The 25,598-nt window shown below is 42.7% G+C and overlaps 1 long non-coding RNA gene across 1 annotated transcript; it reads left to right on the top strand.

Annotated features, from left to right (window-relative positions):
- Positions 1 to 419: 419 nt before the first annotated feature.
- On the top strand, positions 420 to 20,924 carry LOC132433620 (uncharacterized). The gene is made up of 3 exons (XR_009521185.1): positions 420 to 597; positions 9,193 to 9,281; positions 20,764 to 20,924. It is a non-coding gene; the product is annotated as an uncharacterized lncRNA (long non-coding RNA).
- The last annotated feature ends 4,674 nt before the right edge of the window (positions 20,925 to 25,598 follow it).

The raw sequence follows: 25,598 nt of genomic DNA, 5'->3' as shown, positions 1-25,598 counted from the left end.
GGCTTTGTGAATGAGTGTATCCCTTTCTGGGTTAACACTAAAAGTCCCATGGAAAGGGAATTTACCACAGAAGTCCCAAAGATGAGACTGCTCTTTCCAATAAGAGAGATCATGAATGCCCAAAGCTTTGGAAACATTAATTATTTGATTAAATTTAGGGAAATTGGTATTACCAAAGAGTCCCTGCAAATCTAACTGAGTCTGTTTCAGAGAACAGTGATACTGGCTGAAAACCATGGTTTACATTCCATCTTCAAAGTGAGATAATGCAAGAATGCCAAAAATTCCACAGAGCCTTCTCAAGTAACAGTTTTGTCCTTGAGAAAGCATTGGGATTCTGAGTTGTGGAATTTTCCATTCATTTATTCTTTCATTTTCCATCTCCCTTTGCCTTCAAGTGTCAATTGGCTTCTCTCAGTCACAGCTGTACAAATCCCAGGACTTTTTTTTAATTGGCGGAAGACATATACATTATTCATCGATTCAGTTTCATCTGAAGGAAATTAAAAAAAAGACACAATTTTATTTTCCAACAAAATATTTAAAGCTGCTTTTTCCCCATGAAAAACTGGACAGAAGACCTCATCCGTGATCTATGTAAGTACAACATTTTTTGCCTATCAGAGCATGTATGAGTTTGATTTTATTAAAATGTAGGCCTCCTTTTTTCCTGTTATGATTCATAGTACTTGCATATAAATATGTAGCAAATTCAATGTTTTTATTAGTTTGTGAAGCGTCACATACCATAATAATACCAAGAACACCCTGTGCTTTTCCCAGCAAGTATTGACTTAAAAGGACACTTTGTTTACATTTGTGCTACATCCTTGATAGAAAGCACGTTGGTATTGCATTGCGGGATGTGTTTTTCTCTAACTGTAAATACAGTGAAGCAGAAAAGTCAAGTAGTGACTCTACACCAAGTAATTACCTTGGCCTCTGGGTTACTGATTGAACTAGACTGCAGGTTAACGTCATGATGACCCTCATTTAGAAAGCTCTCCTGTAGCTAGAGAAAATGACCTGTGTCCAACTCAACACGCACACACCTTCCTATTTGACAAGCCGGTTCTGAGTCACAAAAATCCCATATGAAATGAAGGAAGAAAATGATGTTCACGTTGGTAGTGAGGTGTGTATCAGCCTTGCACCCTGGCCACAGCGATAGGTGCATGATATGGTATAAGGATAAAACTTTCTCTCCTCCAGGAGATAGTTTACTACCCTGCTGTGTAAAAGTCTTGTGGGACACACAGAACAGCAGAGAGAAACGTCCACCTGCGTCCCTATCTTCAACCCAGCTCACCGTGACGGGAGAACTCAATCCTTGAATCGTCACCACCAACTACTAACAAAAACACAGAGCTCCGAGCTCTCTGTCAGAAGATAAAAGCTCCATTATAAAAGAGACAGTCACGGCTTTACAAGCCAAACAGAAATTTCTCAACATCTCACAGGCATCTCATAACCGATGCTCTCTCATCATGAGTGATCATGGTTATTTAGAGTCAGAAGCAAAATATGGAGAGCTCTGTCTACAGGCAAGTGGAAACAAGGCATAATAAAGGAAGAGCTAGGTGTGTGAGGAAAGTGATGAAGTGGGCATATTTTAATGCTTAATTCATAAGGAAGAAAATGCAACTCAGGCAGGAATTTAACCCCTTCCTGGTTGGAAGTTCAAATAGACACATAAACAATTATTGCTATTTCTTTCGACATCAATCCGCCCTATATGGTTTGAAGGTGTCTTTTGCCCCAATACTTGCATGTATTTCAAGGCTTGGTAAAGGCACCTCATAAAAGCCTTTCACATAGAAAAAGGTACAAATTTCACCATCTTTAATTGTTTCTGAAAACTCATTGATTCTAAGTGGAAGAAGTTATCATTTGTGATGATTCACTCCCAAGTGGCATCAAGTTTACCATTGAACTCACAGTTGGGCATCGCAAATGAGAGATGGAATTTTGGGGGGACCTCACACTTCAGGGGCAGCAAGGAGGGTGGCCCCACAGTAGCTGATGTTGAAAAAGACTTTAAATTCAAATAATACAGGGCACCCAGAACACACCCCAGCAGCATCGCGAAAGCGGCAAGCCTTATCTGTTCTGCAGGGGCTTGTACACAAGCCTGGAGGTTTATTTGGTGACGTCACCTTCCTGTTTCCCCATTTCAGGTCGCCCTCCTGTTCATTTTAACCTAGTATTGTCTGTGTACAGTTGTTGGCGCAAAGGAAAGAACTGTGCGATTTGGGACTTTATATTCCTTCGTGGAGGATTTTGCATTACCTTTGAGTAAAGAGTTTGCTCGAACGAATATTTTAAGAAGTAAAGGGGGAGGGAGGAGAGAAAGAGTGGTCATTGTTTCCCTGTTTTTCCTAAGTTAAAATGTTTAGAAAGTTTGTACGTTTAATGCTTATTTATATATAAATAAAAATGATAATGATATGTGACTTTTGTTTATCTCCGGAAATAGGGTAAGATGGAGCAGAAAAAGGTAGAATAAGGTGTGATGGGACAGCCTAGCTTCACAGAGCCTATGGTAGCAGGTGAGGGGACAATAGTACTAGAACAAACTCTTAAGACCTGCTAGTTCAACACAATCGTTTTGGAGCTGAGAAACTGAGCTTCAGTGAGGGAAGGATCTTTGCGCAAAGACAAATAATTGAACGGCTAGGGTTATTATATGAAAATACCACACATTTTTAATAAGAAAAACAAAAATGCAGATTTTACTTACCTGCCATTTACTAGCTGTGTTACCAGGAGAAGGTTACTTAACCTCTCTGTGGTTCATCCGTAAAACTGAGATATAATGGTCATAGGCTTACTGGGAAAAGCAAATCAGTCAATACTTGTAAAGCACCTAGAAACAGTCAGTATTTGATAAATGTCAACTGTTTTTATTATTATTATTACCGCTACTAGTGTGAATTCAGCCAGGCCTTTCTCAAGTAAGTGAGCTTTTGTTGGTTGATGAACTGGAAAACTCAAGCCACTATGGCTTGGCATGTTACAGTGGTGTAGGTGTCAACATTGTAAGATACACTGAGGCAGAGCCTAGCTTCAGCATGGAGCCGAACCAAGTGGGGGGTGCCTGGGGACTCTTGTCCCCATGACTAATGGTCACTTGTACTTAAAAACACACAGGTAGCAACTTTCATGTAGCATAAAAAAACCCTCCAAGAATGCAGTTGAGGGCTTCCCTGGTGACGCAGTGGTTGAGAGTCCGCCTGCCGATGCAGGGGACGCGGGTTTGTGCCCCGGTCTGGGAAGATCCCACATGCCGCAGAGCGACTGGGCCCGTGAGCCATGGCCACTGAGCCTGCGCGTCCGGAGCCTGTGCTCCACAACGGGAGAGGCCACAACAATGAGAGGCCCGCGTACCGCAAAAAAAAAAAAAGAAAGAAAAAGAAAAAGAATGCAATTGAAAACCCAAACCTTTCTTGAGTCCCAATTTTGATTTTTGGAAACCTTGACCAAGCCACTTCCATATCTGGTGTTAATAACAATCTTCACCTGAATTGTTATAAAGATTAAATGTATTTGAAAGCGCTTTATGACCTATAAATTCTACAGAGAATTGTACATTCTTAAAAATGTAATGGTAAAGCAGAAACTAACACACCATTGGAAAGCAATTATACTCCAATAAAGATGTTAAAAAAAAGAAAACACAATGTATTACGGTTACAAAATGTTTCTCTTATTTTGAAATCACAGGGAAAAAAAATCATTCTTGCTTTCTTCCAGGGATTTAGCGTTGACCATGAAAGTAGGGTATATGGCCAGAATATTCATGGAAAATGTCTTCGAAAGAAAGAACACTGAGCTGGGAAGCTGGGAGGTTTGGGTTCCAGCCCCAGCTTTTCCATGGACACAGCATACAGCCTCAGGCAAGTCGTTCAGTCTTCCTGGCTCCCAGTGTCCTTTTCTGTAAAACACAGGGTGAATTAGATGATGTCCCCCACCTCATTCTATAATTCTAAATGTCATACGTACATTTGCATGAATCCGTGAGGCACGAAAACCTGGTAAATTTCAGAAAATTATTTAATAAACAAAATGTCTCATAAGCAATCCGAGCGATCTTGGAACTGACTCCCCAAATATTGCATAATTGTGTTTAGGCAAAGACTTCAAACCCAAGACCAACGTCTTGGAACTGGGCCTCTTCTTACCACCACTCGCAACTCACAGAAGACAGGCTGTCCAGTTCCTGTGTTCACACTCATTCTGCCCTAAGGGCTCAGATCATTTTGAAGGTCTCTCATTAATTTGGCGGGGGCGAGGGAGGGGGGTGCTTAGTAAACAGAAAATCATATAGCTTCTTTCAAAAATGAAATGAAAGCCTGCGAACGTGTTTTACTTCTATAACAAGTTCAGCATCTCCAAATGCTTTGATAACAACTTTAGCTTTTCCGCCCCCCTCATTTCTGATTTGATCAATATAACAACTTTGCGAAGTAGTCTGGGCCCAGGAATTTTTGTGCCCGTTTTACAAATGACTATCCTGGGGACAAAGAAATAAAGTAACTTGCTTTCCTCTTGGCATTGATGGTCCTCATTCTTGGATCTCCTGACTCTCACGTGAAACCCAACCCCATCTCGGAGTAACCTCCTCGCTAGGGTCCACCTGCCTGCAGATCAGCCCCTGGAAATGCCTGCCTCAGTTCCCTTCACGAGCAAAAAGCTCTCCTCTTCCTTACTGCCCAAATCATTCTCTGGGACCCCGTATAGAACTGAAGTGGTTCTCCGAGTGCTTTAGCCCTTTGAAAGAACTTCCATGGAAAAATAAAATTCCCAAGATAGAAACAATGGACTTATTGAGGACCGAACTAGACCCTGCCTCCATGCCCTGTGGTTTTGCCCTATAAATGTTTTTCCCGTAATTCACTGGCTGCTTTGGGAGAGCTGTCCAGAACTCTTTCATCAGAGTTATTTTTTCATCCTAAGATTTTGGCCATCTCTCAGTTTATTTTGAAAAAGGGGAAGGGATGAATCATGTCCTAGAAAGAAAGATCTTACAAGGTCCTCAACATTTTATATCCATGGGGATAATTAGGAAGATTGGAGAATTATAGCCCTCTCCATTAACTGACTGAGGAGTAGACCAACTTCAAATCACAAATACAGGATTCTGAACACAAAGTATAATTTTATGGAACTCGCTTCCCGGTCCCTGTGATAGAGACAAGACAGTGACATGTTGGAAGTGCCTGCCCTGCGCTTTGCTGGCAGATGGAATCCAGCAGAGGCAGAGGGCTCTGAAAGATCACACAGGGATTAGCTCCACAAGGAACGTGCCTGTGTTTGCATAATATTGACGTTTCCACCTTCATAATGGCCTCATTTCCTTTATCCCCGAAATTAAGTGGCAGAGACAGCTACTCCTGGTGGCACACATGGTTCCATTGCTTCTTCTGCTGGACTTGTGAGAAGGGCATTGTTGCTTCCCTTCTGGCCACTGAGGCAACATAAACACAGCTCCCCATCTCAGACTCACTTTTCACTTAAAATGGAAGATACTGGCAGCCATACACATCCCTTCACCTAATTCAGGCCCACAAATAGTAAGAACCTACTGTGGGCAAGGTGGTGTGTTAGGTGCCTCAGGGGACCAAAATCTGAGCTCAGTCGAGTGCGTGATGGCTGGGACGGGATTGTGGCGGGCTGGTGATGGGGGAGATGAGTCTTCAAATTACTGTTTAGAATCAAAGGTTTTATAACAAAAGCATACCTAATGATCAAACACAACAAACTGGTCCTATCAGACTAGGGACCATATCTCCTTTGAAATATCCTTGCATCCCACTCTGGTACTTTAAAAAAATTTTTTTTAAGCAAAGGGAAGAGAGGTATCTTGAGGGTTCAGAAAAAGGATGATTCTTAGGGGGATAAGTAATGGTTTCATGAAGAAAGTGGTGCTGGAAATGAGTTCTGAAGGTTGAGTAGATTTTAAATAAATGGGTAAAATAATAACAAATATATATATATATATATATATATATATATATATATAAAATGCACAATACTTTTTGGCCATGCCACGTGTGATCTTGGTCTCCCAACCAGGGATCGAACCCGTGGTCCCTGCAGTGGAAGCACAGAGTCCTAACCACTGGACCACCAGGGAATTCCCAGTGCACAACTTTAAATGGCACTATTTCATATCTCACGTTACTTCCTAAGACAAAGAGAGGAGGTCCCTCCATGTAGGGAGCTCACCAGGAGCAAAGGCAAGGGTCTGGGAAGCACCAGACATCTGTAGGAACCAGCAAATACTTTTGCGTGCGCATGCCAGACCTTTAGTGAGCACCTACTATGTTCCAGGTGGGCAGCGTAGGTGATACAAGGATTCTGAGGCACAGAGGTCTGCCTCCAAGTGTCACGCAGCCTGGAGAAGAGGTTGACGTAGTTGCCTCGGACTGTATGTGTCAGGTGGAAGCAGGAGATAAAGGTGGGAGGCTACCTCGGGACCAAGTGAAGAGGGTCTTTAAAACTAGGCTAATGGGGTTGTACTTATTTCAGTGGCAAGAGAGGATTATTAAAGATTTGGGGCTGAGGAGATAGGACCTGGGTTGAATACATGATTCATTTAGCGCAAACGCATAGGATTCATTCAGAACACAAAGAAATGAGGAAGAAAAACTAGTTGAGAAATGAAGGCAAAGTTCCCAGGCAAGAGATAATAGGGCTCTGAATATGGTAGCGCTAAAGAGGGGTAAAAAGAATGAAAAAAAAGAGGGAGTCAGCTAAAGTAAACAGTGTAGGACATTGAATTGTTTGAAAGGAACAGGACACGTCTGATATGGGCCATGCTGAGTTTGGAATGCTAGCGGGATGCAGAGAGGAGGCGTTTAGCCCACAGCTAAAAAGACAGTTGGGTCTGCGGTATTTAGGTGCTGGCCAGAAAGATACGTTTTGGTACTATCCACAAGGGGGTGACTGAGAAGATCATGGGACTGAACGAGATAGCTGAGGTAGCATGTATAGAAGGGAGAGGAAGAAGACATTCCTGGGGAATATGTACGTTGATGGGGTAGAAGTAGAAAGAGAAGCACGTGAAGAAGACAGGAGAAAAGAGATAATGCAGTGCCAGGGAACGCAAAGCAGGAAAATGTTTAAAAGGGGAGGTATCAAGAGTCAGATGCTAAGGAGAAGCCGGGAGGTATAGACTGAGTTGGGATGAACCACAGGATCTAGTGCTTGGGGAGGGCAGAGTGGGTCACTGGCTGCCTTTGAAAAAGAAATTTCAGTGAGGATGAGAACAGAAAAGTCAGCACTCATCAGCAGAAAGTGAGCGAGTGGACAGAAGGAAGGAGACTTTAGAAGATGGATGGAGGGATGGAGAATAAAGACACACATGAGGAGGGAAGGAGTGATGGGCAAGGGGGCAAACGAATCAGGTTTGCAGATGGAGGGGTGAAGTAGCAAGGACAAGGGTGTGTACAGCCAAAGGCAAGCTGGAAAGAAGAAAGCATGAAGGGGACAGTGAAAACACAAAGCCTCTCTCCCTAGACAGTCTCGCCCATTCCGAAGGGCACAATTACCACCTCTCCCTGGGGTGACTCACACATTTCTATCTCCCGCCCTAATCTCTTCCTGCGCTCCTGATCTATATATAATATGATCTGTTAGACACCTCCTGGGTTCAGGAAGGCACCTCAAACTTAACTGACCGGAGTTAAATGCACGGTTTTTCCTCCAAGCCACATCACTCTTCCCTTCTCAACACATGGCATCTTTGCCCACCGAATTGCCAAAGTCGGAAACTTAGAACTTATCTCAGCACCTCGATTGCTCTCAAACCCCTCACCACCACTAAAAGGTTTTAATGTGTCTCCCCAAATCCGCCTTTGCCCCCATCTAACCTCTATAGTACAGCGAGGGTGACTTTTCCAAAACGCAAGTCTGATCACGTCCAGCCCCTGCCTGGAGGCTCCGGTGGCTTCCTGTCGGGCAGGGCCAGAACCTGACATGCCTCCCCGGGGCCGCAGCCTGTCCCTGCTCACCTCCCGGCCTCGCCTGGCGCTCTCCCCAGCCTGCACACCCAGCCACACCACCTCTCTTCGCTTCCACCTCTGTGCCCCACACATGCTGTTCCACCTGCCTGGCATCGCCATTCTCTCCACCTGCTTAACTACTATTTCAAGCAAGACGGGAGACCATATAGCCGAGTGGTTAGGACTCCAGACTTTGCAATCAAACTGAGTTCCAATCCCCATTCTTCTACTCACAGCTGGATGACCCTAAACAAATTATTGTCTCCAAGCCAGAGTTTTCTCACCTATATGTTAACATGAGTCCATAACACACACACACACACACACACACACACACACACACACACACACACACACACCCATCCATATAAAACACTAAAATCTGGACCTTTTACATAGGAACCACTTGGTAAACATCAGTCAATTGTATTAATGTTCTTTCCAAGTGTGGGTCAGTCCTCCCTTCCTGGAGATGCCTCCAGTGACCAGGTCACTGCCCCGTGCCGTCTGCAGTCTCAGCCCCCTTGCACCCTCCCTTCCTTGTACCCATCACAGATTTAATGTTGCATTTACCATGAGATTTTTAGATCATGTCTGTGTTCTCCACCAGGCTGAAGGCTCTTTGAGACTCTGCCTCCTTTGTTCATGCAAATAGCCCAGCCCCTAACACGCCACCGCCGAAGTAGACACTCAACCAATACCTGTCCAGTGAATGAATGAATGAACGAGGAAACAGACATGGCCCATGGCGTGTGTAAGGGCTGGCACATTCAGCTCGTCGGCTATGCAACAACCCAGTATTTTGTCACTTAGCCATTTCATCCTCGCTTTAGGGAGGGCCAGATAAGCCGTGTGTCATCTCATCTGTGAGTACCAGCACATTGTTATTAGCCATATTTATTTTTCAGAAACCAGGTGAGTCTGGGGTACAATCCGTATTTGTGCAAGCCTCATTGATCAAGGACATTTGGTAATCCGTCGCTGAGGCAGACGATGACAAAAGGATGATCATCTCATAATTAAAAAGGCTCATGAATATTAGCACATTAAGTCCCAGAACACATTGGTCAAGTGGAAGGGACAGAACAGAAGCTCCTGAAGGCCGTCTTGTGTGCCAAGTGAGGAACGCTGAGGGAGAGCCATCTCCCTGGCTCCCTTTAACCCATCTTAATTTTCTGTGTTGTAGATACAAACACAGTTGTAGAACTGGACCCCTCGCCGGGATGTGGCTTCTGCAGCTTTCTGACTGTGAACTGTGACTTATGGGCTCGTGAGGTAGGTCCCATCCTCCCTTCCTTTCACGTCACCTTCCCTCTGGGTCTCTTCCGAGGAAAACATTTTATTCTAGGGAATATTTTCTGAAGAATTCTCTTGGTGTCTGCTGTTGGGCACATCCTAAATCCATGGGAAATTCTATACAATCCTGGACAAACCTTTTTGAAGAAACCCATTATTTCCCAGAAATTCTAGTATAGAAGCACATTAGGGTTTCAAAATGCAAAGTGACTGGGGAAAAAGGCTTATGTAACATTAGAAGCAGAAACCTGATTGTAAAGTCACGTCTACGCTAAGGTTGTAACTATATGAAAATTCGATAACATATTGATAGTAACGGAGGAAACATTAAAACAGCTGGTTTTTAGAATGGCAAGATTAGAGATATGTTTTCTTTCCCTTTTTTTCTTGCTTGATTTCTGTTGTTGTTATAGTATTGTTCGTACAATACACAGTTGTCAGCTAAAAATTTATATTATGCTTAAAATATGGTGGAAAATCATAATCACTTGTAGTACAGACATTAAAAATTATACCCCACCTTAAAGTTGAATATGGAAAACATGGAGCTATTCTACCTTATCTTTTAAAACTATTACTTATTCTACGAAACAAAACGGGAACATCTTCTAGCATAGTTCTTAAAATTGGCAGAAACGAATTTCATTTATCTCCTTCAGCATCACGGCAACAGCCTCAAAACTTTTATTTTCTTCAATGAGAAATGATAGAACAGAATAAATTTTTATTAAATTTTCTGTCTGATTATCTAGTAGACAAGAAAACCTGTCTAGAGAAACTACCCTATGTTTGAGGAATCCTTAGTAGGGCAGAAAATGCTTCAGCGTATATTTGCCTCTTGACAACAAATGCTTAAAGACAGAATGCTTGCTGGGTGCTGACAGCCAGAGTTGAAACACTGAATTCCAGGTCTGCAAATTCAACTCAGAAAATATCCACAAAGTCTCCTGTTTCTTAAGCCTTCTGTTTATTCCATGCTTCATTCACAGGGACCTATTTCCCGTAAAAAACACAATGTAGGGTTAGGATAAATCTCACACTGAAGGGGCATTTCCTTCTGTCCAGAAATTTCCACTTGCTTCTTCAATGAACTGATTCCTATCCCTAGGAACTGGCTGCCTTGGCCCTCTGGAATGCCATTAAGAGGTTAAGAGGGCCTGTGGCTAGTTTAGACTTTATCTGTCTTAGAACTCAGGTCTCTCCTGTGTCCCTTCCATGCACGTCAGTCCAACAAAAATGTATCTGGCTGAGTGACTTCCCAGAGCTGTTGAGTCAACAGGCTCTACCAGGAGGCTATGGAAACACCTTATTGGCCCTTGAACGCTGCCTCTCACCCACTGGTTAGTTAGCTCGGTTCATGCTGGACTTCTAAATAGTTCAATCCGGAGTCAGCTGGACTGCGTGTTCCTAACTTTCCTCTTCACATGACTGGTTATATGTGGTAAAAGTTATCAGCTGTGAAAACAAATAAGTCCAGTGCTACAATAACAAGTGATCTGCTGACCAACAAATGAACGACTCAATACTGGTAAGTTGGTTGCCACACTAGAGTTCATGAACTTGATTCTGGAGGCAAAGGGGACCACAGAATGATTTTTAAGAACAGGAATAATGTAACCTGGGTTTAAGATAGGAACGAAACCTAGAGGCTAGAGGAAAATAAACTGGAGAGCGTAGAGATCGGCTGGAATCAGAAAATGAAGAAGAAGCAACTGGAATAGCTGAATTGGCTCAAACCAAGGCAATGACGACAGGCATAGAAATCAAATAGATAACAGAATAAACATGGATCAAATGATGTAACAGATTTGATGCGGATTAATGAAGAAAAACACCTGTCAAGACAGAGTTAAGGGGCTTCCCTGGTGGTGCAGTGGTTGAGAGTCCACCTGCCGATGCAGGGGACACGGGTTTGTGCCCTGGTCCGGGAAGATCCCACATGCCACGGAGAGGCTGGGCCCGTGAGCCATGGCCACTGAGCCTGCGCGCCTGGAGCCTGTGCTCCGCAACGGGAGAGGCCACAACAGTGAGAGGCCCGCGTACCGCAAAAAAAAAAAAAAAAAGACAGAGTTAAGAAGACACTAAGTTTTTCGCCTAGGTTATTGAGCTGTTGATGATGTCATTAATACAGCTGAGGAACCAAGAGGAAAGGTTTGGGGGATAAGACAGTGAACTTCTGGTTTTAGGCCTGACAGTTTTAAAGTGTCTGGGAGATATCCATGAGGAACACTCTAGCAGGCCATAAAGAGATGCCAGGGCTACACACTTCCTTTAGAATAGAAAGGTCAAGAGGAGAAACACAAAGATCGCCAAGTGAATATCACAATACATGGGTAAAGAAATATTAATAGGGTCAGTTGCTTTCTTAATCCATAAACACTCTTTTTATTTTTTTAAAGATTTGTTATATTTCTGTTGTAAGAACAGGGAGTAAAAATAGGAAACACATGGTGAAAATCTCTAGTTTTTGTCATTGTTGTTTTAATTAAAGCCTTCAGTCCTAGACAGGAAAAAAAAAAAAAAAAAGATATGCCAGGGCTAGAAAAGCACTTAACAGTATAGACTTTGAAATTAAACCTTACTTCTGCCACTTAGGTTGAGTGGCCTTGGATAAGATAGTTAAACTGTTGAGCCTCTAGTTTCTTATCTGAAAAATGAAGATAATAATTACGTTATAGAATTGTTGTGAATATTAAAGAAGATCATGCATGGAAAGCACTTACAATGTCTGAAACATAGTAGGAACTCAAAAACAGTATCTATCCTTGGACGCCTGCAGTAATCTCTTCCTGTTCTCCCTGTTTCGTCCTTTACCTTCCTCAGTTCACCTCTGCATGACAATCACAGAGATCCTGTTATAATAAAAATGAGCATCCCATCACCCCTCTGCTTAAAAGCCTCTAAGTACTCAGCATTCCTATCCTCCAACATGACACTCTTGTCCTAGCCCCAGGGCCTTTGCATTTGCTGTTCCCTCTGCCTGGGGTGCTCTTCCCCAGATTTCTCAAGCTTGGCTCTTTTATATCCTTCTGCTATTAGTTTACCGGACACCATCTCATGGAAGCCTTTTGATAATACTTTCTTCATCTTCCCCAAGCACTCTACATATTCTTACTCTGTTTTTATTTTGTCTGTAGAAAATTAGTATTTGAAATGAAAAATTCGTGCATGTGTTTACATTTTCTGTCTGTTCTCCCTCTTCAATAGGAATGTGAGTTTCTTGACAGCATGTCTGTCTTAGCCCCCACTATAAGCAATTCCTGGCACACAGTCGGATCTCCATAAATAATTGTTGAATGAATGAATGAATATATATGGAAGTATATGGATCCTCAAATATAAAACATGCATTTTGGGGCCTTCCCTGGTGTCGCAGTGGTTGAGAGTCCACCTGCCGATGCAGGGGACACAGGTTCGTGCCCAGGTCCGGGAGGGTCCCACATGCCACGGAGTGGCTGGGCCCGTGAGCCACGGCCGCTGGGCCTGCGCTTCCAGAGCCTGTGCTCTGCAACAGGAGAGGCCACAACAGTGAGGCCCGCGTACCGCAAAAAAAAAAAAAAAACCAAAACAACATGCATTTCTTCCCCAGTAAGATTGAACAGTCTAACTCAGAAACATAATCCTGTGATGTTGAGTTACTCTAACCTGGGTGCTTCACCGAGGTAAGCCAATTAACCTCTCTGGCCCCCATTGTCCTTCTCATTATGAAAAGGCCAACAATTGTCACTCTCCTGCCAAAGGCAGATGTAGTGAAGAATCAGCAAGATGAAATCTGGCCAGCGCCTGGAGTTTTACAAGAGGTAGACACTCTACTTAACTGTTCAACCCACAGTAAACATGACAGGCACAGGCCAAAACGACAGAATCAAAGTCCCCAAAGTCACATCAAGTCACTGGACTACAAATCCCCAAATGGCCCTCAAACAATAGTCTGTCAGAATTTCTACCAAGCTACAGGATCACAATTCAGTGTGGCAGTTCCTGAAATCTTATGAAAAACAAGGCCAATCCCCTAATGGATCAGTGATCACAAAGAAAATGCAAAATGCCTTCTGCCACAGCATGGTCAATGCCCCAGTTCCTAAGCTCCTGGCTTCCCTCTCTCCATGGACAGCACCCATCCATGCCCCTCAGGTGCCCCGGAGCCCACTGCAGGTACTCAGCCAGCACCCCCTAGGAGCTTACTCTCAGAATACCTTTTCGAGATCCACCCAACCAAACGGAAGGAAATAGTTCAGTCTTGGGCATTATTTCAAGTTCAGCAAATGAAAGTTTATAAGTCTAGGATAATGACTCAGCTCAGGACCACTCTGACGTGAGCAGCATCCCTTTGCAGTTACAAACCCATTGCTGTCTGTGAAGTCTCCGTTAGAACAAGGGAATCCAGGAAGCTCATCACACCTGGTGTTGGGATTTAGAAAATGGATTTTGCTTTTTGTTTTACTTGGGTTTTCTTGATTTTGTCTTCACTTGCCAGTTGTGTAACTTCGGGCAAGTTATTCTAAATCCTCAGGGGCTTCAGTTTTCAATTTATACAATGAGGATAAGAATGCCTATCTTAGTGGGTTGTGGTAGAGGAGACGAAGGAGATAGAGTAAAACGCTAAGCACACTCAATGAATGCTAGCTATTATTGTTAATCAGTAGGTAATCATTAATTGTCAATAAAAATATCTGAATTCATGTTATTTATTTTTTATTCATCCAGCAAATATTTACTGAGCATCTACTTGATGCCCAGCATTGTGGTAAGTGCTGGCTATGCATCAACAAACATGGGAGACTGAGCCCTGCCCTCGTGCAGGCAACAGATTTGTAAATAGACAGTTACAGGGTGGTGAAATAAGTGCTACATGGGGATGGTTCAGAGGCTGTGAGAACACCTGAAGGACGTCAAACATGGGGCAGGGAGTCATGGAAGGCTTCTTGGATGAAACGTTGCTTAAGCTATATCCCGAGAATGTCATCCAAAGGTTGGAGGAGATAGAGTAAAGAAAACCCTCTGCAGAAGAAACACTCTTCACAGATGCTCAAAGAATAGACAGCAAGGCATTTTCAAGTTGCTGAAAACAGGCTTGAGCAAAGCACATTAGGCTGATAAAGGTCCTAGTAAGTCCTTGTTAAAGAGTTGCTGTCTTAATCTGAGTGCCTTGGAACACGGTAAGATTTTAAGTCAAAGAGTGGCATGGTTGCATTTGTATTTTAGAATGATCACTCTGGCTGCTGTGTGAAGAATAGATTTAGACAAAGAAACCATTATGAGTCCATGCATCAAGAAAATATCCCACAAGGCTGTGGAGAAGTGGTCATACTCCAGGGACATTTAGAAGAACAATGACGGGACTTGACAATTGATAGAGTGAGGGAGAGGGAGGGGAGGAAGGTAATGCCAGGTTACATGGTGGTTCCATTCACTGAGCAGGAAACACAGAGGAGGAACACCTTTCGGATGTTCAGTACAGAATAAGCTGAGTTTGAAATGCCTGCGGGACGCTTGGGTTGGGGCGGGGGGGCATAGGTGTGGATACTCAGCGGCACAGCTACCTTCCTTTAGTACTTACTCACTGCCACTATGTTCCAGCCTCATAAGACTTCTCTTCCTCAAATACACCAAGCTCATTTCCACTTGTAGGCCTTTGCATCTGCTGTTCTCTGCAGCGGGGATCCTCTTCCCTCAGATGGCCAAATGCCTGGCTCCTTGAAACTCAGATGTCAAATCAGACATTACCTCCATCGAGGGGTCTTCTCTGACCGCCCAGCCTAGACTCTTCCCAAAGTCACTCTCAGTCACTCCATCCTAAATAACATCATCACTGCCCTGGTAAGTGATAACTCTTGGAAATTATCTTGTTCTTTTATTCATTTACTTTTTTCGTTTGTCACCCACACTCTAGAACTGTTGTCCAATACCATAGCCACACGTGGCTTTGTAAATTTAAATAAATTAAAATTAAATACAATTTGAAAATTCAGTCCCTCATGTGCACCAACTACATTTCAAACACTGAAGAGTCACATGTGGCTAGTGGCTACCATATTGGGCAAGACAGATACAGAACATTTCCATTATTGCAGAAAATTCCAATGGACAGCTCAGCTCTGGGAAGAAAGTTCCGTGTGGCCAATGCTTCCATATTCCCAGAGCCTAGAAGAATGCTTTCTAAACTGTAGGGCATGTTTCATTTGAGGATTGGGAAATTTAGTAGATAGTAACCAGTATAAGTTTGTGAAATAGAATAGAAAATAACAAAGCATATCACATTAAACATAAGAAGAGTAAGAATCTCTGAAGGAAAATTTGTTTGTATGTATGTGGTCCTAGTGGCGTTATAAATGGTATTTCTTATTGTATGTCACAGTCCAAAAAACCTTGTACATAGTACCTGTAATATAGTATGGGCTCAGATTAGTTTTTGAAATTTTTGTTGAATCAATCAATAAAACGTTTTATAGTTTATCTGAATACATTGACTCCCAACTCACACCCCAGTGAAGTGGGAATTATTATGCTTATTTTGAAGTCGAGAAAATGGAGGTTATGAGAGTTAAGTGACTTGTCCAGATGACAAAACTTAAAAGGGCTGGAATTAAGTGTCAAATCTGAATCTGGCTGACTCTACATACGATGGTTTTAACCATGGATGTGGCTGGCTTACATAATGGGAGAAGAGACGAGGAGCTTGGAGAGGACTGGAAGGGAACCTGAGCGTTGGGAGATAAGCCATGGAGGAAGAGTCTGGAAGACAGAGAAGAGCGTCAAGTAGGAAGAGCGAGCCTGTTGGGAAGGAGGGAGTGGTGGACGCCACAAAGGGGTCCAAACTTCAAGGAAAATGGAGCCTGCAAATTTCAGTAAAGTTATCATGGAAGAGGTCGTTAAAGACTTTAGCAAGAGTGATTTCAGTGAAGCGATGAGTTCAGAACCTACCACTGAAGGCTGAAGGGGAAATGAGAGGCGAACTACACTTCTGCTGGCTGGGAGGAAACGAGGTGCCGTTGAGGCAGAGTTACTGCTGATTTATTTTCAAAATAGGACCTTGTGAGCATGATAATATATTGATACGAAGGGAGAGGTTGATATAAAGAGAGAGTTCCTGAGTGCACAGGAGGGGGTGAAATCCAGGGAAGAGACAGAGAGATAGCTCTGCATAAAGGGAGGACGGCCCTTCTGATTTAACAAGGAGGAAAGGGAGGGTCGAGAAATGGGTCAGAGACAAAACTAGAAGCAGGAGGTTGCCGGAGCTTCTCCCCACTGGTCTCTTTTCTCTGGGAAACAGGAGAAGTGCTATGAATGAAGAGCAGGAAAAAAAGCGTGGAAAGGGTATTTCCTTAAATTTACTTTTATTGAAGTATAGTTGATTTACAATGTGTTAATTTCAGTGATTCAGTTATACATATACATGTATCTATTCTTTTGGAAACGGTATTTTAAAAAAATAAACAACAAGATTTTATCGACATTCACATGTGCATAAAACCCTCAAAAACCTGTTCCTACTTCTCCTAAATCAGAAAGCCAAAACTTCCCTCCATCACAGTGCCCTGAAGGAGAGGTACTATAAAATGTTGAGAGAAGGGTACTCTGATCAGGTGAAATGGATGACAGGGCTGACCCAGAAAGCAGGAATGGGGGGCAGCACAAAGGGGCCCCGGGGAAGCTGCAGCCTGTGAACGTTCAGTGACACCAGTCAGCAAACTTCCTGGAAATGCCTGGGCAATCTCTGACTCTAATTGAGCTGTTTAACACACCAGACTTGAGCAGTAAGAACCTGACCTCATTCCTCCCGAGAAAACTAAAAGCTGAAAGAAACAAACCTCCAGCAGAGAGCAAAAGAGAAATATAACCAAGGGAGCCATTGTTGTGGGATTTAGACCCTCAAGTATATAAAAATCTAAACTAAACTTGTACCCTTTTTGCACCCTCCTTTTTGCCTTATGCAGTCATTGAAAGTTTCCAGTCCTGCACTTATAGGTACCTAAGATGATGTTAGTATTACAAGGTTTGTTTAAAGTTAGAGAAACATAAGCCCTCCGTATTATAAAAACTGTTCACTCTACCTCCTGAGTCGGGAAAAAAAACATTTTCTTTCCTACCGCGTGTTTCTTTCCTGTCTGCCTCCTTCACTGCACACTTACTCTCACTGCACACTTCACTTCTGGTCACCAAATGTGTGGGAGGTTTTACCCACACCAAGCGCTTCTCCATGACACCAGCTGGGTATCCTACAACTTAATTATGACTCTGTCTACCTGGAGGGGCATCTGATCCCACATGCTACTAGCTCAGTCCCAGCAGACTGTCCCCCACTTTAGAGGGCTAGAGCGAGTCCGGATTGTCACCTGTGCTTCTGACCAATGGGCTATAGACCAAAAGCTCTCACAACTCCTCCTCAGGTTTGATTAATTTGCTAGAGCAGCTCACAGAACTCAGGAAATCAGTTTACTACATCTACTGGTTTATTAAAAAAGGAAATGATAAAGGATACAGATGAACACCCAGATGGAAGAGATGCACAGGGCAACGTATGTGGGAAGGGGTGTGGAACTTCCGTGCCCACTCCAGGGGCACCATTCTCCCCACGCCTCCACCTTTTCCCCAGCCTGGAAGCTCTCCAAATCCCCTACTATTGGGATCTTACGGAGGCTTCCTCATGTAGGCATAAGCAATTCTTAACTCCATTTCCAGCCCCTCTCCTCTCTTTGGGTGGTGGGGTTGAAAAATTCCAAGCTTCTAACCAAGGCTTGGTCTTTCCGGTGACCAGCCCCCATCCTATCACTTAGGAATTTACAAGGATTTTAGGAGCCCTGTGTCAGGAACTGGGACAGAGACCAATATATACATTTTCTATTATCTCACACCCTCAAAAACTTGTGTGGAGTTGTCCTAAATCCAATTTTAAAAACTTCCTCCATCATTGTGTAGTGAGAACAGCATTCAACAATCAGATTGGCAAAGATCAAAATATTTGAAAATACGATGTTGGCCAGTATTTATAGAAACAGACACATTCCTGCATTGGTGGTGGGAATATAAATTAGCATAACCACTTGGAAAGCAATTTGACAATAATCACTAAAATTGAAAGTTCACGTATTGCTCAAACCAGCTGTTGACTCATGGATATCTATCTCACAACTGTATTCCCACAGGTGAAAATGCACCTTTGTTTGTAATATCAAAAGATTGGAAACAACCTAAATGCCTTTCCATGGAAGACTGAGACAGTTTTTTATGTATTGAGATGGACAGACCTCCAAAATATAGTTAAGGGGGAAATAGTATAGTTCAGAACAGTGTATAGAGTATGCTACAATCTGTATGAAAAGAAAAAAATGTATATATACACATATACTTATCACCTATATGAATATATATATATACACATATACATATATATGTATATGTTTGTGAATATGTAACAGAACTCTAAAAAGATATAAAGTAACAGTAATTGGGAGAGGAATTAGATGGCTAGAAGATAAAGGAAGATTTGCTCTTCAACATTTCTATGTGGATGTTTCGAAATTTTTTATTGAAGTATAGTTGATGTACAATATTATATGTTACAGGTGTAAAATATAGTGATTCATAATTTTTAAAGGTTATATTCCATTTATAGTTACTATAAAATGTTGGCTGTATTCCCTGTGTTGTACAGTACATCCTTGAGCCTACCTTACACCCAATAGTTTGCACCTCCCACTCTCCCACTCCTATATTGCCCCAGCCCACTGGTAACCACTAGCTTGTTCTCTACATCTGTGCATCTGCTTCTTTTTTTGTTATATTCACTAGTTTGTTTTAGTTTTTAGATTCCACATACAGGTGATATCATACAGTAGTCGTCTTTCTCTGTCTGAGTTATTTCACTTAGCAGAATGTCTTCCAAGTCTATCCATGTTGCTGCAAGTAGCAAACTTTCATTCTTTTTTATGGTTGAGTAGTAGTTCATTGTGTGTGTGTATATAGCACATCTTCTTTACCTGTTCATCTGTAGATAGACACCTAGGTTGCTTCTGCACCTTGGCAATTGTAAATAACAGTGCTGTGAACATTGGGGTGCAGGTATCTTTTCGAATTAGTGTTTTGGTTTTTTTTTTTCGGTTATACACTCAGGATTGGACTTGCTGGGTCATATGGTAGTTCTATTTTTAGTTTTTTCAGAAATGATCGTATTGTTTTCCACCACGGCTGCACTAATTTACATTCCCACCAACAGTGTGTAAGGGTCCCTTTTCTCCACATCCTCGCCAACATTTGTTATTTGTGTTCTTTTTGATGATAGCCATTCTGATAGGCATGAGGCGGTATCTCATTGTGGTTTTGATTTGCATTTCCCTGATGATTAGCGATATAGAGCATATTTTCATGTGCCTGTTGGCCATCTGCCAGTCCTCTTTGGGAAAATGTCTATTTAGGTCTTCTGCCCATTTTTAAGTCAGGTTGCTTGTTTTTCTGATGTTGAGTGCCATGAGCTGTTTATATTTTTGGGGTATTAACCCCTTATTGGTCATATCATTTGCAAATATTTTCTCCCATTCAGTAGGTTATCTTTTCATTTTGTCAATGGTTTCCTTTGCTGTGTAAAAGCTTTTAAGTTTAATCTGGTCCCATTTATTTATTTTTGCTTGTATTTCCTTTGCTTTTGGAGACCAATCCAAAAAAATATTGCTAGATGTTTTGAATTTTTAACAGGCACTAACCAATTAAAATTATCAATGTCCAGCGAACTAAACAAGAATACCACCAACTCTTATAAACACAAAGCTCACTTAACACTGTATAAAACTCTAGGAAGTCTGATCAGTGATCAGTTGGAATCACCTCCAAAAGATCAGAGCTTAAAATATGGAACCCTGAAGTTCATCTCTAATTATGAATTCTGGCTGAGCATTACAACTTAACGTTCTTGTGAGTGCAGAAAACACACGTGTGCAGTGACCAATAGCCCCACTGCTCCCAGTGAGCAGAACAGAACAATTCAAGGAGCTGATCTACGAGTCAAGGATGCTTCCTTGCCAGCCGCCATTATGTGACTGTGGCGTACTTCCAATCTCAATTGAACATTAATTTTTTAATGATTCGAATAAATATAATCACAAAAAGTAAAACAATCAAAGGAAAAAAGAAAATCCCCACATTGTCCTGAGCCAAACTAGAGGAGTATTTCCTCTGGCCCACTCAAGGAGAAGCCAAAATAGCCTCTGAATTATTTTTGAGTCTGATTAAAACCTCGCTCCCAAGACTGTACTTAGGCCCCTTTGTGAACTGCTTGTCATCACAGAAATCTGGCACATTATGTCCAAGACAAGGATTAATATGACTCCCAAGTAAACCTCACAGTGACGTTCAGCCACAGTTACTCAAGTTGAATAATTTGCAGCACCGGCTTCACTGTTGTAAGACACAGTTGACTGTTTATAAGACAGGGAAGTGATTTCTTTTCTTGCGTTTTCTTCTCCAGCCTTTCTGAGCAGTTACATTAGGAGGTGGCTGTTTCCCCCTGCTGCTGGGCTCTGTACCTCCAGCCCTTGAGGAGCAATTCCCTGTGCTACAAACGCCTAGAGGCTGGTTTACTACAAAAGAAGAACTTCTGTTTGGTAAGTGAGTCGTAAGAACAGACTGTAGACCACGCACTAAACGCTAGCGTTAATCACTGCCACAAAGGCAATAGTTGAATGCAGGTAGTTTGATGAAGTTAAATACAAACTTATTTTGGTAAAATTCAGTACCTTGGACTCTAGGTCATAGGTGAACAATGAGGCTATGGGGCCAGCACACGTGTGGCAGACAACTTTCCTTTCCCTTATAATTCTAATAATTTATCTTACTGAGCTGTAGTGACACCTCTATTTTCTCATCTAAAAAATTAAGCCTGGACTACCTATATTAGGGTTGTAGTGAAATTCAATTTACTGTGCCTAACGCCATGTAAATTCTGGTAGAAGTAGCTCATAAAAATAAATCTTTTAAAACTTGTAGGCAGGGCTTCCCTGGTGGCGCAGTGGTTGAGAGTCCGCCTGCTGATGCAGGGGACATGGGTTCGTGCCCCGGCCCGGGAAGATCCCACATGCTGCGGAGCGGCTGGGCCCGTGAGCCATGGCCGCTGAGCCTGCGCGTCCGGAGCCTGTGCTCCACAACTGGAGAGGCCACAACAGTGAGAGGCCCACGTACCGCAAAAGAAAAAAAAAAAACAAAACTTGTAGGCAAAAACAGAAAGTAGAAAATATGTCATTTTGTGTATCACAAAATTTTATAGCTAAAAATAACAACTGTACTCACAAATACATATGTAGTGATTTTTCCCCTCATTTGCTTGCACATTTCCATTCTTTTCTACCATAAAACAAGAAAAAAATTATCCCTGGATACTTCCCAAAGTGGATGCAATTTTTTTCTTGCCTGATGTACAGCCAATAAAGATTAAACTGGTGACCTTGGGCAAGCACCTCAGGATGCCAGTTTCCTCTTCTGTAAAATAAGAAAACTGGACAAGTAAGTCCTTCTGAAACCATAGTGTGTTCTGAAATCACCTGGGGACCGGGTATCTTGGCCATTGTAGTAGGGTCTATGCAATTACATTTTTTTTTTCCGACTCCCCAAGAGATTCTGATGCACACCAAGTTAGAGAATCGTTAAATTCAGTGATCTTTGGGTCACTTCTGGCTCTAACAATTATTAATCTTTTTGAAACATACTTGCTCTGTGTATATAGACAATTTCATAAAAATGCAAAACTGCAACCATAAACACGCTCTGGGGACATTTCTTTTCTCTCTTCCTTTTTCTTGAGGTTTCTTCTGCTGCTCATCCTGTTCTACCCATAACAGTCACCCTCCTCCCACAGGACCCCATGTGAACGAACCCTCTATCAATGATCTTAATACATCAAGCAGAGGCCTGCCTGGTCCCTTATTCTAGATTTAGGGTGCTGACTCCCAAGCTTTAAGTATATTTTTTAAAATCTAACTGAAAATATCGATGATGTGCCGGTTCTCTGTCTCCTCTCATTCTGTCTCCCTTGCCGTCATCCAAGTAACCTCATGGAAAAGCAGTTGCTCCTTCACAATCACAGTTGTCTTTGCTTCTGCATCTCCTGAGCCCCACTCAGTGCTTAGCTGGCACATGGTATTGTTTGTTGACTGACTAACTGGCTTTGGAAAAAGAGAAATTTCAATCTTTGCGCCTGATTGTTTTGTGACTCGGTGAGTCATTGTCTTTACTGAATAGATAGGAGTAAGAATGTCAGAGATGAATGAAGGCTGCAAAGGAGATGGAGAGCCAGAACCCAGAGTCTCCCATGATTCCATCTGTCTCAATTCACAGGCAAAAGAGACTCTGAAACTGGACATTGTGTATATAAAAAGAAGCAGCAGAAATAACAACTCCCTTCAAACTAGGTAAATAGATCGGACCCAAATCGAAGTACATACTAGGTGGCATCTCCTAAAAGTTTTTTACCTTCAATTTAATTTGACTGTATTTTGTTAAATTTTTACATTTGGCAAGAAATTGGTAAATATTTTACTGATAGGTGGATTATCTTCATGAGACTGAAATCTGATTATTTCCTTTGGCAAATGTCTATGAATGGGAAGTTGAGATAGGACTGTGCACCCTACGTCCCCCACAATGTATTAGTGGTCCCGCTCCACGTTTGACTCTGTGTCCACCCAAATCACCCTGCTTTATAACCAGGCGTAAGAGTGGACATAACATTGCATCGCTTATCTCTGAGATGCCAGGAAGGATTCTTCCAAAGCCATCAAGAAAATGGACCGTGCTGCCTACCTTGCCATCACAAACCCATGCATAACAGCTCTCCTAGTTAGGTCACTCTTCCGGTGCTGTTAATGTCTATTACGCATTTAATTAAGAATTCAGCAAAGGAGCCAAAGATCAAAAGAGCATGGCTGATGACACACCCTCAGATCCCTAAAAAATCAATACAGAGCCCATACATTGACCTGTTCTGGAGGACATTTCCAGTGCTGTCACACTTGCCAGATAGCTCTGCCCAGAAAAGACTTTGGTCTTCAGGGCCATCGGGCAAACCTCCTGACACGACTGCAGTCAACATCAATCATAGTGACACTATTAAGTCAGATCTTTAAACAGCTTGGGACATTATTCAGAATGCCTCAGAGTCACACTTCCATCCTATGACCTTCCCACATCTGTGAGCCACGGTGACTACGTCCAGGATTGGGGTGAGAAGAGTCAGTGGAAGCGCCACAGGAAGGGGACTCTTCCACAGCCCCTTCTGGGGTCTTTTGGTGGCTTCTGTCAAGTTCTCCTCTTGTTCTTGAGAGTCTTCATATAAAATAACAGAGTTACCTCCTTTTCTCCAGATGCACAATGAACCACACTATTCTCAGGACCTAGTGTAAATGGGTGTGTATTCAATCCTCACTCCCTTAAGAGGACCAGAGCTTAGTGAGGGGTGCAGATCTTGGAACGTAAATATGTCTGAAATGTTTAATATGGCTAATCCATATTGTTTTGACAAACTTTCCATATAGTTGCTCAGTTAATGTAGAAGTGTGAACTTGATCCAAGACAAAGCAAGGAAGTCAAGCAGTTACTGCATGTGAGATCTAAACATAAACAGATAGCTAGATTCAGTGTCACTGGCCTCCACATCTGGAGAAATAAATCTAATTTAAACTAATGCCCGCCAATTTTTTAAATTCCGTAAGAGACATCAATATCTGGAACTACAAAAATATATACTAATTATTATTTTTATGAAAATAAATATGAGCTATAATATGCTATTAACATTCATTTACATACATGGTCACCAATCCTTCCATCAAATTACCCTTCGCCCTGTTGTTCAAACCCAAAACTATTATCAATAGTCTCCTTGGTTCCCTGCTTTCCCTCAATCCCACACCCAATCCACCATTAGCTCTAACACAAAATATATCCTATATTTTCCCACCTCTCCCCAGTTCCCTGGCCCCTGTTCTAGTCTGAGCCAAAATCGTCTCTCTCCTGGACCACCACAATAGCTTCCAAAATTTGTTTCTGTTTCCCTTCCTGCCCTCCTCAAAGCCATGCTCCATTAGCAACCAGAAAGATCACTGCATATCTCAAACTTCCTATGGCTTTCCTTTACACTTAGGGTAAAACCCAGACTCAGCCTGGCCTTTCACAATCAAGCCCATGTCTACATCTTCAACTCCATCACCTATCACCCTCCCCTCCCTCAGTATCCTCCAGCCACTTTGGCTTTCACTCTGACTTTTCTACCCACCGAACTCCCCCTACTCTCTTTTGCCAGCAATCCTGCCCATCATTTAGTTTTCTAGGTCTCAATTCAATGTCAGCACTCCCCCAAAAAGCATTTCTGAACCACTCTTTCTGAAGTAGGCTCCCAATCTCAGACTCTTGATTACATCACCCTGATTGTTTCCTCCATAGCAGTAATCATTCCTTTGACTGTCTTTAGCTAAAGAGAGCTGTCTCACCCAGGGTTATACCCCCTTCCTGTGGTCAGTCTGTATCCACTGATTGGTCTATGCAGCAGTGGAAAGAAGAGCCCATTCTCCACAATGAAGGCATCTCTGAAAAGCCAGCCCAGTCTCAGATCTCCCTGCAGGGTTGGTGGAGAACTTCCCTGAGTTGCAGCCCAATTTCCTGCTGCCCAGTCCTACTTCCACCCCTCCCATCCACAGATAGGTGACCCCGAGAGCTCTCGCTAAGAACTTCCTACATGCTAGTTGTTTCCTGAGTCAGCTTCCCATCCCAACCTATAACAGAATTGCTCATATTCTGGATGTGTCTTGAAGGTAAAACCAACAAAATTTGCTGATGGATGTGATAGGGGGTGTGTGAGAAAAAAAGGGAGGCAATAATAACACCAAGATTTTTATCTTAAGCAACAGGAAAAACCAAGTTGCCATTTACTGTCATGAGTAGCTCTGCTGGAAGAACATGTTGGGGATGCGGATGGGACTCACTGTTTGGTTCTGTTCCAATCAAGATGCCTACAAGGCACCTAAGAAGAGCATCAAGTAAGCACTTGAATATGTGCTCAAGGGAGAGGTCAGGGCAGAAATAGGAATGTGGGAGTTGTTAGCATGTGGATGGTGAGTACTCGCAACTGGATGAGAAACTTTTAGATCAAAAAATATATCCAGGGCTTCCCTGGTGGCGCAGTGGTTGAGAGTCCGCCTGCCGATGCAGGGGACACGGGTTCGTGCCCCGGTCCGGGAGGATCCCACATGCCGCGGAGCGGCTGGGCCTGTGAGCCATGGCCGCTGGGCCTGCGCATCCGGAGCCTGTGCTCCG

Source organism: Delphinus delphis, chromosome 11 (genome assembly GCF_949987515.2).
Source record: "Delphinus delphis chromosome 11, mDelDel1.2, whole genome shotgun sequence".
Taxonomy (NCBI): domain Eukaryota; kingdom Metazoa; phylum Chordata; class Mammalia; order Artiodactyla; family Delphinidae; genus Delphinus; species Delphinus delphis.
The sequence above is the reverse complement of the archived record's forward strand: the minus strand, read 5'-3'. Positions and strand labels throughout refer to the sequence as shown.